The 17,281-nt window shown below is 39.3% G+C and overlaps 1 non-coding gene across 1 annotated transcript; it reads left to right on the forward strand.

Annotated features, from left to right (window-relative positions):
* The first annotated feature begins 16,149 nt into the window (after nucleotides 1–16,149).
* LOC130937825 (small nucleolar RNA R71) lies at nucleotides 16,150–16,257 on the forward strand. The gene has a single exon (XR_009069021.1). It is a non-coding gene; the product is annotated as a small nucleolar RNA R71 (small nucleolar RNA).
* The last annotated feature ends 1,024 nt before the right edge of the window (nucleotides 16,258–17,281 follow it).

The following is a 17,281-nucleotide window of genomic DNA, read 5'->3' on the forward strand; positions in this document are numbered from 1 at the left end:
TAGGCCCAAACAATCCAACCATCAACCAAATCACCACAATCCAACAGAGTCCCAGTTGCAAACACAGATAGAAAGTTCAAGTACAAATAAATAATTACAGCAAGTAGAACAATTAACAGTTAATCACAAAGGCAAACCAAGAACAATATGCACACCCAAACAATATCACATAGATACATATGATGCATGCCTGTCCTAGTGGCTGATGATATCATCTGTCAGTTACCAAGCCAACCCGACGTGTCTGGTAGCTAACCCAGACACAGTCTCTCTGTTGCGCATTATTATCATTAGAGGGTATCTGCGCTTTGTCGCCATTAGAGGGTACCTGCGCCCTGTCGCCATTAGAGGGTATCGGTGCCCTGTCACCCTTACAACCAGAGAGAAAACACAAGTATTTTCACATACGACATTCATCTCAGCCATCCGGCTCACGGTTCAATCCAGAACCAGCCAATTTATCAATAAATATAGCCCTTCGACTTAAACTCATAATTCATAATCAGCCATACGGCCCATAACTCATTCGGCAACCAGCTATAAATCAATATCATACACAGCCATTCCGGCCCATAACAAACAGCACTTCTGCCGTTCAACATCATCAAATTCATAAAACTGGCATTTAAGCCATAAATCACTTTTCTCAAGCCATTTCACTTTGAAATCAAATTTCAACTCTTTTCAACTTTGGCTTTAAAGATCTCATTTCTCAAATCATTTCAGGCTCATAAGCCAAATTTACTCAAAGTGAGTTCCCTTTTTAAAACAAAGCCACTCTCGGCATTCTCTTTCCAAAACTTCCAAAACCATGGCAAGTTAAGGATTTTTTCAAAGTATTCAAAATCACCCATCCAACACTGGGATTTTATAACCAAAAGTTTCCTGGCAGAGTCCCAAGTCTTTAGGGGAGAATAACATAACTCATTCCATCAAATTCATTTAAAATCATTAAAACCTTGGCTTTCCGATTTGAGTAATAAAATAGGATCTAAGCCAAACCGAGTCACATAATCATTTACTTCTTTCAAAGCCGTTTCCTTTACTTAGGCAAAACCAACTTCAACCCCCATGATAAATTCTAGAACGTTTCAACTGTTCAAAATTATTTTAGTCTTGCAAGAATTCAAAATTCAAAGAGTACTTAAAACATTTCTCAAAATATTTGAAAATGAAACTTGTCAATAGGCATTCAGGTTTTTTCAAAGTCATTGAAACTTCTTTAATTGAAACCCCCAAGTCAAATTCAAAGGCATAAACCCCTTTTCACATTCAAACAGCTTTAAAACACAAGTTTCATCTAAATAACCTTCTCCTGAAAGAGACACAAGGCCTTTCTTAGGAAGCAAGACTAAATCACAATTTCCGCTTTAATAACTCATTTCAAAAGCACAAATCATCCTTTTCTTGATAATTCAAATAAAATAGTTGAAGTCTTTAGCTCATCATTTTTCCAGACAATATTTCAATAAAGACTCGAATTTATAGAAATTTCGGCAGCATCTCCCCTAAAACTTGGACTTTGCCACCCGGTTCGGGTCCCAACTAAATTGTTTCTCATCCCCTTTCAACAGCTCAAAACCAGAAATCAATTCAAAAGCAAGCTAAATCTGACAGTCGCCTCAGTGGCATATCTCAATATAACCATTTCAAAATCAACTCAATATCAACCGATTTAACTCATTTCCAAAGCTTTTAAAGAATCAGTTCAGCAACAAATCATTTGTCCAAACCAAGTCAATTAAAGTAAACCAGGTTGAATCCAAAAGTGCATTCGACTCTTCACATCATCAAAATAATCAACTCAATTCAAATCAATCCTCAACGGATTAAACTCAGATTTCAAATCCTTAAAGAATCAGCTTTAAAACATTACATTTTATAAAACCGCACAATAATTCAGACAAACCAACATCCATAAACATTCGAGTCAATCAAATAATACATAAGGCAGATAGAATCATCACAATATCTCACATCAGTATCCATACGTAATAATTTCAATACATAAAACATAGTTTTTGGAAAGCGCCCCTACCTCAAAACGCAATTCCATAATCCAAACGCCTCATAAGTCCATCTTCGCCTCAACTCGAAATCAAAGGCAGCTTCAAAGCACAGTCCCACACATTTTTGCAGTAGCATAAACAGCTCTAAATTACAACAAGCAACCTCAGTTACTAAGCTCTAAGGACATTAATACCGTAAGGGCTTTAGTACACGTACGAGACACTAACGCAGGGCTTTTGAAACATAGCTACTTACCGAAATAACAAAATGAGACAGCTGCGATTCCAGACCGACCCGGCAACAGCTCCGGTAGCGGCCAGAGGCTCCGGTGGGTCAACTATAATAACCACGCAGCATCAAAACCTTTTCGAAATCCAAAGGATAGAAATCACAATTTAAAACCCTTACCAGCAGAGCGTTCTCCGGCGGCAGAGAGGTTTTCCGGTGACGGCAGAGAGGCTTTCCGGCGACCATACACATCAGACCCCCAACCACAGCAGCTAGGAGACCGGTGGCCATGGCGGCAGACTCTGACGGCACGGCAGCAAGGGCGGTGGAACCACCCACGGCGACGGGATACCCTCTTTCACAACCGTGGCAGCAGCGGCGATGGAAGAGGCAGTGTTGCTTCCTCGCAACTCATCCCTTTCCCTCTTCTCTATTCGCAGCTTCAACGGCGGCGGCAAGGGACGGGTTTGACGGCGGCGACGAGACGGGCTGGTCGGCAACGAGGAGAACGACGGCCCCATGCTCGGCGATGGTGGCAGACGGCAATGGCTTCCCCGCAGTGGCTCCCCTTTTGCTCACCCTCTCCTCCCTATGCGCGAGTTAAGCGGCGGCGAGATAGTGAGGCGCGGCGCTCTTCCCCCTCCTCGGTCAGATGACGGCGCGATGGCGGAGGTGAGACCAGCACGCCGACGCGGGTCTGCCTCTCTTCCTCCTTCCTTCCGCGACTCAGTCTCTATTTACCTTTGATTTTCTGTTTCTGTTCCTTTCCTTCCATGGAGAAAGAGGAAAGGGAACCGTGGGTGCTGCTGTCCGTGAGTGACAATGAGGACAGGGTAGAGTTCGGCTGCTGAGGGCTAGGGAAGCAATGGGTTACCGGGTCATGGGTTAGGGTTTTAGGGTTAGGGACATTTTTGTAATTTTACCCTAAAATAGGTATAATGTAGTAATTAGAAATAAACTCTAATCCAACAATAATAGTACATAAAAATACTATTTGCTCATCAATTTTTTACAAATTACTTTCAATAAAATGCCCAAATCGAATAATTAAAAATAATATACTTAATTTCTTCATTTTCTAAAATAGCAATATTAATATTTAAAACATCACTTATTTAATCCAAATCATATAAAATCTTTATTATTTCATAACTATCAACTTTATAATTCAAATATAGAAAATAATCCAATAATTATAAAATTGAATAATAATCATAACTCATCTCAAATTCAATAAATCAAAACTTGCCTTAATTATCTTTAATAAAATTATTTCTGACATTAAGGCTGTAAATAACTATATAATTTGGGACTTGATCATAATAAGACTTTTCAAAGATTTTGGGTCTTACACTTTGGAATGGAGAATCGGGTTAAGAACTTCCTTACTAGGTCGTCGAAACTAGTTACCGACCTCGGTGGTAAATTATTAAACTGTTTTATTGCCGCTTTGGTTAGGGTAGTCAAAAAAATTTTGCAGCGAATAGCGTCAGAGGCGTCAGACAGGTACATCCTATAACACCCCAAATTTTTAAAAATTAAATAATGAGTTAATTATGATCTATTATTTTATTTTAAAAAAATATTTTTTCTAGAAATAATTAAATTAAACTTTATGATACTTTAAATTTAAAATCTATTAAAATTTTTAAATAATTTTTATTATAATAAGATATTTAAAAAACATAAAAAATTATTATTATTATTATTATTATTATTTATTATTATTTATTTTTTTCAGAAACTAAAAGAAAGAAAAGCCACAACGGTGGCTAATATATATATATATATATATATATATATATATATATATATATATATATATAAAACCAAGGGAAAAGAAAATGGAAACGTGGCTTTAATACAGATAGGTATATATATAACTTTGACACCTAATGCAACCTTAATCACCACAAATTTTTGTCTAACACTATCAACCCCTAATCAATCTTCCTTTTCTTTTCGTTCATTACCAAGTGGAGCTTGAAAAGAAAATGAAATAAAGAGAGAGAATCCGAGAGAAAAGAACGTGGTTCCATGGCACTTTCGAGTTCGATCTCTTACGATTCGTAACTCCAACAAAAAATCTAATTCGATAAAAGTATTTGTATTTTTTTTTTATACGTTAGTGTTATTTTTGTTTGATAGAAGTTGACGGTGACATAGTTTCTATTCTCCTTGAGTTCGGTCAATTGAAATTTTAAGAAATACAGACGATTTTTAACGTTTTCTCTTCAACAGCTCGGTTAAAAAATTTCTGTAGAATCTTCGTTTACTTTGATTTTATATGGAAATAGAGGGTTCATTTTTAAAATTATAAATTTTAATTCATGAATACTCAAAAACTTAATGAGTAATTGCAAATAATTTATGACCGTCTGAATTGGTTGGATGACGAATTTATGTTGATTTTGTGAATGTGAAAATAATTGAATTTGATGAATATGTGTTTGATTTCTTGAATGTTTGAGAATGCTAAATATTTTGTTTTATAGCTGGTTATGTTGAGAATTGTCGAAATTGTGGCTGTGAATAAATTATGTGTATATTTTGGTTAAATAATGTAAAAATTGAGAATAATGTATGCATTGAGATAAGTTAAGGAATGATAAAAATGAGGGAGTTGTGAGAGTGGTGAAGTCTATTTTAAGCAGAGGTTCTGCAAAAGTTCTTGTAAAATATAAAAAAAAGTGATTTTATTTTGGAAACCTGATTTACAAACTTATTTCGGGAAATGACTCTATAATTGAAAAAGATTTGGTTTACATATTTACTCATATTGAGAAAAAAATTTTTATATTAATAATTCTATTTATTGGAAGTGATCTTTGAGAATTGAAAATGGATTTATAGTATTGAATTTGATTTGTTTGAATTACCAAAAAGGATTTTGAGAATTGAAAATGGTTTGGTAGGGACCCTTGAAGGATGGCAAAACTCGAATTTTAGAGAAAATGCTGTAGAAATTCTTATAAAACTCTGAGGTTTGTTTAAAGTGTTATTCAAACGAAAATTTGGTTTAAGAATCGTATTAATTGATTTCGATTTATTAAGAAAAGATTTTTGTTTTCAGTTCAACATATTGAGAAGATATTTTGTTTTAAGTTAGGAATTGAGATTGGTTTATTAAGAAAGTGACTTTTATCTTGATTAAATGTTAAAGAAGTTTGGATATTCGGAAATTAAAGGTTTTGATGTTCAGACTGAAAATATACCTATGAGGTGATGTGGAAGTAAGATGGATTGATTATTTGGTGATGCGGAGGTATGTGTAATTAAGCGGTGAAACGGAGGGGCGTTTAATAATATAGGTGATATGGAGGTATGTGTATGTAATTGGTGATGTGGAGGCATAATAAAGAAGAAGAAAATGAGAAGCCATGTATGAAAGAGATAACTGAAACGGATAATGAATCATGAAAAGTGCTAATGTGGAAGTGCTAGCCTGACTAATAGCCTAAGATCGCTAATGCGGGAATGTCCGCCTAACTGATAGCATATTGTATGTTGAATGGGCCTTTGTGCCAAGCTGCTAATGCGAAAGTTCCCGCCTAACTGATAGCCTGAGATTGCTAATGCGAAAATATTCGCCTAATTGATAGCCTGTCTCTTATCGAGATGCCAAGATATCCTAACGGACACGGTAAAAAGACCATATTTGGGGTTCTCCCGAGTAACGTCAGGTTGGGATAGACAACCGACGCATGAGCTCATGGCTTGCTTATGCATCAAATACTTACTCATGTAAACCCTAGGAGCTAGTTTATTATAAATAGAACATTTAACTAATGTATTTGATATCTTGGGACGTTTAGTTCTCAGATCATGGAGGCTGGCCATTCGGCCATGCCTGAACCTTTTACTTATGTATTTTCAACAGTGGAGTTTCTGCACACCATAGATTAAGGGTGTGGAGCTCTGCTGTACCTCAAGTTTCAATACAATTACTATTCCTTTCTATTCAACTCTCTTTTATTCTTATTCCAAGATATACGTTGCACTTAACTTTGATGAATGTGATGATCCGTGTCACTCATCATCATTCTCACTTATGAACGCGCGTGATTGACAACCACTTCCGTTCTACCTTAGGCCGGGCGCATATCTCTTAGATTCCCCAACAGAATCTTCGTGGTATAAGCTAGAAAGATGGCGGCATTCATGAGGATCCGGAAAGTCTAACCTTGTCTGTGGTATTCTGAGTAGGATCCTGGGAATCTGGAAAGTCTACCTTGTCTGTGGTATTCCGAGTAGGATTCCGGTATTGAATCCTACTCGGAATACCACAGACAAGGTTAGACTTTCCGGATCCCCATGAATGCCACCATCTATCTAGCTTATACCACGAAGATTCTGTTGGAGAATCTAAGAGATATGCGCCCGGCCTAAGGTAGAACGGAAGTGGTTGTCAATCACGCGCGTTCATAGGTGAGAATGATGATGAGTGTCACGGATCATCACATTCATCAAAGTGTTGTGCAACGTATATCTTGGAATAAGAATAAGAGAGAATTGAATGAAAAGTAATAGTAATTGTATTGAAACTTGAGGTATAGCAAAGCTCCACACCCTTAATCTATGGTGTGTAGAAACTCCACCGTTGAAAATACATAAGTGAAAGGTTCAGGCATGGCCAAATGGCCAGCCCCCATGATCTGAGAACTAATCGTCCCAAGATGCTCTTCAGATCTAAAGTGATCAAAAGATGTCTAATACAATAGTTAAATGTCCTATATATACTAGACTAGCTACTAGGGGTTACATGAGTAAGTAATTGATGCATAAATCCACTTCCGAGGCCCACTTGGTGTATGCTTGGGCTGAGCTTGATCTATCCACGAGCTGAGGCTTTTCTTGGAGTTGAACTCCAAGTTATGACGTGTTTTGGGCGTTCAACTCCGGATCATGACGTTTTTCTGGCGTTTAACTCCAGACAGCAGCATGTACTTGGCGTTCAACGCCAAGTTACGTCGTCAATTTCCAAATAAAGTATGGACTATTATATATTGCTGGAAGGATCTGGATGTCTACTTTCCAACGCCATTGAGAGCGCGCCATTTGGAGTTCTGTAGCTCCAGAAAATCCATTTCGAGTGCAGGGAGGTCAGATTCCAACAGCATCAGTAGTCCTTTTGTCAGCCTTTTTCAGAGTTTTGCTCAAGTCCCTCAATTTCAGCCAGAATTTACCTGAAATCATAGAAAAACATACAAACTCATAGTAAAGTCCAGAAATGTGAATTTAACAAAAAAAACTAATGAAAACATCCCTAAAGGTAGCTTAAACTTACTAAAAACTACCTAAAAACAATGCCAAAAAGCGTATAAATTATCCGCTCATCACAACACCAAACTTAAATTGTTGCTTGTCCCCAAGCAACTGAAAATCAAATAGGATAAAAGAAGAGAATATACTATAAATTTCAGATTATCAATGAATATTAATTATAATTAGATGAGCGGGACTTGTAGCTTTTTGCTTCTGAACAGTTTTGGCATCTCACTTTTTCCTTTGAAGTTCTGAATGATTGGCTTCTTTAGGAACTTAGAATTTTGGATAGTGTTATTGACTTTCCTAGTTAAGCATGTTGATTCTTGAACACAGCTACTTATGAGTTTTGGCTGTGGCCCTAAGCACTTTGTTTTCCAGTATTACCACCGGATACATAAATGCCACAGACACATAACTGGGTGAACCTTTTCAGATTGTGACTTAGCTTTGCTAGAGTCCCCAGTTAGTGGTGTCCAGAGCTCTTAAGCACACTCTTTTGCTTTGGATCACGACTTTAACCACTCAGTCTCAAGCTTTTCACTTGGACCTTCATGACACAAGCACATGGTTAGGGACAGCTTGTTTTAGCCGCTTAGGCCTGGATTTTATTTCCTTGGGGCCTCCTATCCATTGATGCTCAAAGCCTTGGATCCTTTTTACCCTTGCCTTTTGGTTTTAAGGGCTATTGGCTTTTTCTGCTTGCTTTTTCTTTTTCTTTCTATTTTTTTCGCCATTTTTTTTCGCGAGCTTCTTCTTTTGCACTGCTTTTTCTTGCTTCAAGAATCAATTTCATGATTTTTCAGATCATCAATAACATTTCTCTTTGTTCATCATTCTTTCAAGAGCCAACAGTTTTAACATTCATAAACAACAAGATCAAAATTATGCACTGTTCAAGCATTCATTCAGAAAACAAAAAGTATTGTCACCACATCAATATAATTAAACTAAATTCAAGGATAAATTCGAAATTCATGTACTTCTTGTTCTTTTGAATTAAAACATTTTTCATTTAAGATAGGTGAAGGATTAATGGATTTTATTCATAGCTTTAAGACATGGTTACATACTAATGATCATGAAGTACAGACACAAAACATAGATAAACACAACATTAAAAACCGAAAACAGAAAGAAATAAAGAACAAGGAATGAATCCACCTTTAGTGGCGTCTTCTTCTTGAAGGACCAACAATGTCCTTAAGCTCTTCTATGTCCCTTCCTTGCCTTTGTTGCTCCTCCCTCATTGCTCTTTGGTCTTCTCTTATTTTTTGGAGAATGATGGAGTGCTCATGATGTTCCACCCTTAATTGTTCTACATTGTGGCTCAAATCTTCTAAGGAAGTGTTGAGTTGTTCCCAATAGTTGTTGGGAGGAAAGTGCATCCCTTGAGGCATCTCAGGGATTTCTTGATGATGAGCTTCCTCATGCATCTCTTGAGAACCGTGAAGGGTCTCTCTTGCTTGCTCCATCCTCTTCTTGGTGATGGGCTTATCCTCTTCAATGGAGATGTCTCCTTCTATGATAACTCCATCTGAGTAACATAGATGGCAAATAAGGTGAGGAAAAGCTAGCCGTGCCATGGGTGAGGGCTTGTCGGCTATTTTGTAGATTTCATTGGAGATGACCTCATGAACTTCTACTTCCTCTCCAATCATGATGCCATGAATCATGATGGCCCGATCCACAGTAACTTCAGATCGATTGCTAGTGGGAATGATGGAGCGTTGAATGAACTCCAACCATCCTCTAGCTATAGGCTTGAGATCCAATCTTCTTAGTTGGACTGGTTTGCCTTTGGAGTCTCTCTTCCATTGAGCTCCTTCCACACATATGTCCATTAGGACTTGGTCCAACCTTTGATTAACCCTTCTAGTGTAGGGGCGTTCATCTCCTTGCATCATGGGCAAGTGGAATGCCAACCTCACATTTTCCGGACTAAAATCTAAGTATTTCCCCCAAACCATTGTGAGATAATTCTTTGGACTCGGGTTCATACTTTGATCATGGTTTCTAGTGATCCATGCATTGGCATAGAACTCTTGAACCATTAAGATTCCGACTTGTTGCATGGGGTTGGTTAGGACTTCCCAACCTCTTCTTCGGATTTCATGTCGGATTTCCGGATACTCATTTTTCTTGAGCTTGAAAGGGACCTCAGGGATCACCTTCTTCTTTGCCACAACATCATAGAAGTGGTCTTGATGGCTCTTGGAGATGAATTTTTCCATCTCCCAAGACTCGGAGGTGGAAGCTTTTGTATTCCCTTTTTCTTTTCTAGAGGATACTTCGGCCTTAGGTGCCATTGATGGTAGTGGAAAAACAAAAAGCTTATGCTTTTACCACACCAAACTTAAAATATTGCTCGCCCTCGAGTAAGAGAAGAAAGAAGAGAAGAAGAAGAAGAAGAGAATATGGTAGAGAGGGAGAGATGTAGGTTCGGCTAAGTGGGAGAAGATGGGTTTGTGTTGTGTGAAAATGAAGTAGAATGGAAGGGTATTTATAGGGAGAGGGGGGGAGGGTATGTTCGGCCATTTTGGGTGGGAATGGGTGGGAAAATGGTTTTGAATTTTTGAAGGTAGGTGGGGTTTATGGGGAAGAGTGGATGGATGTGAGTGGTGAGGGGGGTAATTGGGAAGAGGAATTGAGGTGATTGGTGAAGAGTGTTGGGAAGTGTGACATGGGGAAGAGTAATCACAAAAACTAGGATTAGGAGGTAAGGTGGGAATATGGTAGGTGGGGATTCTGTGGGGTCCACAGATCTTGAGGTGATCCTGTGGGGTCCACAGGTCCTGAGGTGTCAAGGAATTCCATCCCTGCACCAAATAGGCATGTAAATTGCCTTTGCACACCATTCTGGCGTTTAAACGCCGTGTGATGCACATTCTGGGCGTTTGGTGCACGAAATTGTGATCATCAATGGCGCCATCAACATGGTACGCTCATTGCAATCTCAACTCTTTATCACAACTCCGCACAACTAACCAGCAAGTGTACTGGGTCGTCCAAGTAATAAACCTTACGCGAGTAAGGGTCGATCCCACAGAGATTGTTGGTATGAAGCAAGCTATGGTCACCTTGTAAATCTTAGTCAGACAGACTCAAATGGGTATAGATGATGAATAAAACATAAAGATAAAGATAGAGATACTTATGCAATTCATTGGTGAGAACTTCAGATAAGCGAATGGAGATGCTTTGTCCCTTCCGTCTCTCTGCTTTCCTACTGTCTTCATCCAATCCTTCTTACTCCTTTCCATGGCAAGCTGTTTGCAAGGGTTTCACCGTTGTCAGTGGCTACCTCCCTTCCTCTCAGTGGAAATGTTCAACGCACCCTGTCATGGCACGGCTATCCAGCTGTCGGTTCTCGATCATGTCGGAATAGAATCCAGTGATTCTTTTGCGTCTGTCACTAACGCCCCACAATCGCGAGTTTGAAGCACGTCACAGTCATTCAATCATTGAATCCTACTCAGAATACCACAGACAAGGTTTAGACCTTCCGGATTCTCTTGAATGCCGCCATCAATTCTAGCTTATACCACGAAGACTCTGATCTCACGGAATGGCTGGCTCGGTTGTCAGGCGAGCGCTCGGTTGTCAGGCGATCAACCATGCGTCGTGTATCAGGAATCCAAGAGATATTCACCCAATCTAAGGTAGAACGGAGGTGGTTGTCAGTCACACGTTCATAGGTGAGAATGATGATGAGTGTCACGGATCATCACATTCATCAAGTTGAAGAACAAGTGATATCTTGGAACAAGAACAAGCTGAATTGAATAGAAGAATAATAGTAATTGCATTAATACTCGAGGTACAGCAGAGCTCCACACCTTAATCTATGATGTGTAGAAACTCTACCGTTGAAAATACATAAGAACAAGGTCTAGGCATGGCCGTGAGGCCAGCCTCCCAATGATCTAAGATAGCATAAAACTAAAGATAGCTACCAAGATGTCAAATACAATAGTAAAAGGTCCTATTTATAGGGAACTAGTAGCTTAAGAATTACAAAGATGAGTAAATGACATAAAAATCCACTTCCGGGCCCACTTGGTGTGTGCTTGGGCTGAGCAATGAAGTATTTTCGTGTAGAGACTCTTCTTGGAGTTAAACGCCAGCTTTTGTGCCAGTTTGGGCGTTTAACTCCCACTTTGGTGCCAGTTCCGGCGTTTAACGCTGGAAATTCTGAAGGTGACTTTGAACGCCGGTTTGGGCCATCAAATCTTGGGCAAAGTATGGACTATCATATATTGCTGGAAAGCCCAGGATGTCTACTTTCCAACACCGTTGAGAGCGCGCCAATCGGGCTTCGGTAGCTCCAGAAAATCCACTTCGAGTGCAGAAAGGTCAGAATCCAACAGCATCTGCAGTCCTTTTCAGTCTCTGAATCAGATTTTTGCTCAGGTCGCTCAATTTCAGCCAGAAAATACCTGAAATCACAGAAAAACATACAAACTCATAGTAAAGTCCAGAAAAGTGAATTTTAACTAAAAACTAATAAAAATATACTAAAAACTAACTAAATCCTACTAGAAACATACTAAAAACAATGCCAAAAAGCGTACAAATTATCCGCTCATCACAACACCAAACTTAAATTGTTGCTTGTCCCCAAGCAACTGAAAATCAAATAAGATAAAAAGAAGAGAATATGCAATGAACTCCAAAAACATCTATGAAGATCAGTATTAATTAGATGAGCGGGGCTTTAGCTTTTTGCCTCTGAACAGTTTTGGCATCTCACTTTATCCTTTGAAATTCAGAATGATTGGCTTCTTTAGGAACTCAGAATCCAGATAGTGTTATTGATTCTCCTAGTTAAGTATGATGATTCTTGAAAACAGCTACTTTATGAGTCTTGACCATGGCCCAAAGCACTCTGTCTTCCAGTATTACCACCGGATACATACATGCCACAGACACATAATTGGGTGAACCTTTTCAGATTGTGGCTCAGCTTTGCTAGAGTCCCCAATTAGAGGTTTCCAGGGTTCTTAAGCACACTCTTTTTGCCTTAGATCACAACTTTATTTCTTTCTTTTTCTTTCTTTTTCCCTTTTTTTCGTTTTTTTTTTTGTATTCACTGCTTTTTCTTGCTTCAAGAATCATTTTTATGATTTTTCAGATCCTCAGTAACATGTCTCCTTTTTCATCATTCTTTCAAGAGCCAACAACTTTAACATTCATGAACCACAAATTCAAAAGACATATGTACTGTTTAAGCATATATTCAGAAAATAAAAGCATTGCCACCACATCAAAATAATTAATCTGTTATAAAATCTGAAATTCATGCAATTCTTCTCTTTTTCAATTAAGAACCTTTTTCATTTAAGAAAGGTGATGGATTCATAGGACATTTATAACTTTAAGGCATAGACACTAATGATCATAAGACACAAACATAGATAAACATAAGCATAGAAATTCGAAAAACAGGGAAATGAAGGACAAGGAGATTAAAGAACGGGTCCACCTTAGTGATGGCGGCTTGTTCTTCCTCTTGAAGGTCTTATGGAGTGCTTGAGCTCCTCAATGTCTCTTCCTTGCCTTTGTTGCTCCTCTCTCATGATTCTTTGATCTTCTCTAATTTCATGGAGGAGGATGGAATGTTCTTGGTGCTCCACCCTTAGTTGTCCCATGTTGGAACTCAGTTCTCCTAGGGAGGTGTTGATTTGCTCCCAATAGTTTTGTGGAGGAAAGTGCATCCCTTGAGGCATCTCAGGGATTTCATGATGAGAGGGGTCTCTTGTTTGCTCCATCCTTTTCTTAGTGATGGGCTTGTCCTCATCAATGAGGATGTCTCCTTCTATGTCAATTCCAACTGAATAACTGAGGTGACAAATGAGGACTTGAGGTCATGCCTTCTCAATTGAACCGGCTTCCCTCTTGAATCTCTCTTCCATTGAGCGCCCTCTTCACAAATGTCTATGAGGACTTGGTCCAACCTTTGATTAAAGTTGACCCTTTTTGACTTTGAAAGGGACCTCAGGGATCACCTTCTTCAAGGCCATAACTTCATAGAAGTGGTCTTGATGCACCCTTGAGATGAATCTCTCCATCTCCCATGACTCAGAGGTGGAAGCTTTTGCCTTCCCTTTCCTCTTTCTAGAGGTTTCTCCGGCCTTAGATGCCATAAATGGTTATGGAAAAACAAAAAGCAATGCTTTTACCACACCAAACTTAAAAGGTTTGCTCGTCTTCGAGCAAAAGAAGAAAGAATAGAGTAGAAGAAGAAGAAAATGGAGGAGATGAAGGAGGCTTATGTTTCGGCCAAAGGGGGAGAAGTAGTGTTTAGGTTGTGCAAAAATAAAGGAGTGAATATGGGTTTATATAGGGTGAAGAGAGGGGTAGGTTTTGGCTATGGGGGGTGGGTTTGGGAGGGAAAGTGGTTTGAATTTGAATGGTGAGGTAGGTGGGGTTTTATGAAGGATGGATGTGAGTGGTGAAGAGAAAGATGGGATTTGATAGGTGAAGGGTTTTTGGGGAAGAGGTATTGAGGTGATTGGTGAATGGGTGAAGAAGAAAGAGGGTGGTGGGGTTGGTGGGGATCCTGTGGGATCCACAGATCCTGAGGTGTCAAGGAAAAGTCATCCCTGCACCTAAGTGGCGTGCAAAAATGCGTTCTGAGCCAATTCTGGCGTTAAACGCCGGGCTGGTGCCCATTTCTGGCGTTTAACGCCAAGTGCTTGCCCTTTTCTGGCGTTTAACGCCAGTCTGGTGCCCCTTTCTGGCGTTAAACGCCCAGAATGGTGCCAGACTGGGCGTTAAACGCCCATCTGCTAGCCTTACTGGCGTTTAAACGCCAGTAGGTTCTTCCTCCAGGGTGTGCTGTTTTTCTTCCTGTTTTTCATTCTGTTTTTGCTTTTTCAATTGATTTTGTGACTTCTCATGATCATCAACCTATAGAAAACATAAAATAGCAAAAAAAAATAGATAAAATATAACATTGGGTTGCCTTCCAACAAGCGCTTCTTTAATGTCAGTAGCTTGACAGAGGGCTCTCATGGAGCCTCACAGATACTCAGAGCAATGTTGGAACCTCCCAACACCAAACTTAGAGTTTGACTGTGGGGGCTCTGTTTGACTCTGTTTTGAGAGAAGCTCTTCATTCTTCCTCTCCATGGTGACAGAGGGATATCCTTGAGCCTTAAACACGAAGGATTCTTCATTTACTTGAATGATCAATTCTCCTCTGTCCACATCAATCACAGCCTTTGCTGTGGCTAGGAAGGGTCTGCCAAGGATGATGGATTCATCCATGCACTTCCCAGTCTCTAGGACTATAAAATTAGCAGGGATGTAATGGTCTTCAACCTTTACCAGAACATCCTCTACAAGTCCATAAGCTTGTTTCTTTGAATTGTCTGCCATCTCTAGTGAGATTCTTGCAGCTTGTACCTCAAAGATCCCTAGCTTCTCCATTACAGAGAGAGGCATGAGGTTTACACTTGACCCTAAGTCACACAGAGCCTTCTGAAAGGTCATGGTGCCTATGGTGCAAGGTATTGAGAACTTCCCAGGATCTTGTCTCTTTTGAGGTAATCTCTGCCTAGACAAGTCATCCAGTTCTTTGGTGAGCAAAGGAGGTTCGTTCTCCCAAGTCTCATTACCAAATAACTTGTCATTTAGCTTCATGATTGCTCCAAGGTATTTAACAACTTGCTCTTCAGTGACATACTCATCCTCTTCAGAGGAAGAATACTCATCAGAGCTCATGAATGGCAGAAGTAAGTCCAATGGAATCTCTATGGTCTCATTTTGAGCCTCAGATTCCCATGGTTCCTCATTAGGGAACTCATTGGAGGCCAGTGGACATCCATTGAGGTCTTCCTCAGTGGCGTTCACTGTCTCTTCCTCCTCTCCAAATTCGGCCATGTTGATGGCCTTGCACTCTCCTTTTGGATTTTCTTCTGTATTGCTTGGAAGAGTACTAGGAGGGAGTTCAGTAATTTTCTTGCTCAACTGTCCCACTTGTGCCTCCAAATTTCTAATGGAGGACCTTGTTTCAGTCATGAAACTTTGAGTGGTTTTGATCAGATCAGAGACCATGGTTGCTAAGTCAGAATGGCGCTGCTTAGAACTCTCTGTCTGTTGCTGAGAAGATGATGGAAAAGGCTTGCCATTGCTAAACCTGTTTCTTCCACCATTATTGTTGTTGAAACCTTGTTGAGGTCTCTATTGATCCTTCCATGAGAGATTTGGATGATTTCTCTATGAAGAATTATAGGTGTTTTCATAGGGTTCTCCTAGGTAATTCACCTCTTCCATTGAAGGGTTCTCAGGATCATAAGCTTCTTCTTCAGATGAAGCGTCCTTAGTACTGCTTGGTGCATTTTGCATTCCAGACAGACTTTGAGAAATCATATTGACTTGCTGAGTCAATATTTTGTTCTGAGCCAGTATGGCATTCAGAGTATCAATCTCAAGAACTCCTTTCTTCTGATTTGTCCCACTGTTCACAGGGTTCCTTTCAGAAGTGTACATGAATTGGTTATTTGCAACCATTTCAATGAGTTCTTGAGCTTCTGTAGGCGTCTTCTTCAGATGAAGAGATCCTCCAGCAGAGCTATCCAATGACATCTTGGACAGTTCAGACAGACCATCATAGAAAATACCTATGATGCTCCATTCAGAAAGCATGTCAGAGGGACATTTTCTGATCAATTGTTTGTATCTCTCCCAAGCTTCATAGAGGGATTCTCCTTCCTTCTGTCTGAAGGTTTGGACTTCCACTCTAAGCTTACTCAATTTTTGAGGTGGAAAGAACTTTGCCAAGAAGGCATTGACTAGCTTTTCCCAAGAGTTCAGGCTTTCTTTAGGTTGTGAGTCCAACCATATCCTAGCTCTGTCTCTTACAGCAAAAGGGAATAGCATAAGTCTGTAGACCTCAGGGTCGACCCTATTAGTCTTGACTGTGTCACAGATTTGCAAGAATTCAGCTAAAAACTGATAAGGATCTTCCAATGGAAGTCCATGGAACTTGCAATTCTGTTGCATTAGAGAAACTAATTGAGGCTTAAGCTCAAAGTTGTTTGCTCCAATGGCAGGGATAGAGATGCTTCTCCCATAGAAGTCAGGAGTAGGTGCAGTAAAGTCACCCAGCACCTTCCTTGCATTGTTTGCATTGTTGTTGTTTTCGGCGGCCATGGTTTCTTCTTCCTTGAAGATTTCTGTTAGGTCCTCTACAGAGAGTTGTGCCTTAGCTTCTCTTAGCTTTCGCTTCAAGGTCCTTTCAGGTTCAGGGTCAGCCTCAACAAGAATGCTTTTGTCTTTGCTCCTGCTCATATGAAAGAGAAAAGAACAAGAAAATGTGGAATCTTCTATGTCACAGTATAGAGATTCCTTGAGGTGTTAGAGGAACAGAAAAATAGAAGGAAGAGGTAGAAGAATTCGAACTTAGTGAGATAGAGTTCGAATTGTGCATTGAGGAGGAGTGGTACTCCATAAATAGAAGGATGTGAGAAGAGGGGAAGAAATTTTCGAAAATTAAGTTAAAAAAGATTTTAAAAACATTTTGAAAAACTTTAATTGATTTTCAAAAACCAAGAGTGGGAAAGAAATCAAGTGATTTTTGAAAAAGATTTTGAAAAGAGAAATTAAAAAGATATGATTAAAAACTATTTTGAGAAAGATGTGATTAAGAAGATATGATTGAAAAGTTTTGGTTTTAAAAAGATATGATTGGAAAGATATGATTTGAAAAACAATTTAAAAAGATTTGATTTTAAAAAAATAATGACTTGGCTAACAAGAAAAGATATGATTC

This window comes from Arachis stenosperma, chromosome 6 (assembly GCF_014773155.1).
Source record: "Arachis stenosperma cultivar V10309 chromosome 6, arast.V10309.gnm1.PFL2, whole genome shotgun sequence".
Lineage (NCBI taxonomy): Eukaryota > Viridiplantae > Streptophyta > Magnoliopsida > Fabales > Fabaceae > Arachis > Arachis stenosperma.